Source organism: Myotis davidii, unplaced genomic scaffold, assembly GCF_000327345.1.
Source record: "Myotis davidii unplaced genomic scaffold, ASM32734v1 scaffold93, whole genome shotgun sequence".
Classification (NCBI taxonomy): Eukaryota; Metazoa; Chordata; class Mammalia; order Chiroptera; family Vespertilionidae; genus Myotis; species Myotis davidii.
The window spans coordinates 11567316-11567714 of NW_006292095.1; the positions used below are offsets into that span (position 1 = coordinate 11567316).

General features: G+C 52.4%; 1 long non-coding RNA gene across 1 annotated transcript in view; it reads left to right on the forward strand.

Moving 5' to 3' along the window:
- The window catches only part of LOC107183380, a 3150-nt gene that overhangs the window by 1714 nt on the left and 1037 nt on the right, over positions 1 to 399 (forward strand). The gene's annotated exons all lie outside the window — the stretch shown is intronic.

Below are 399 nucleotides of genomic sequence, written 5' to 3' on the forward strand. Positions count from 1 at the left end.
CCTGTGTATCCTGCTTCCCCAGACGATCCCAGCCCCATGGACGTCAGAGCTTGGCCCATTCAGGCCTTCCCCCGCCTTGCAATGCGAGTCATCTAGGGCGATGTCAACTGCTATTTATAAAGCCATCTTCTGTGTACTGGTAACAGCGTGAGTCCCCAGACTCTCAGAAATAGAGAATTGGCTTGATTGGAAAAGGGGGTTTGGGGTTATTCTCTCATCATCAGAAGCCACTCGGATGACTTGGAGTAGCTCCGTGAAGATACCACCACAGGGTCAGTCCAAATGGCCAGTGGCTTTCAGTCGCCATCTCTCCCATGAAGTGGCTCCTGGGGATGAGGCATTTGTGTAATGGCCGCTTCCACGGATGATCAGCTGTGCTGTTGGCTACTAAAGTCAGTG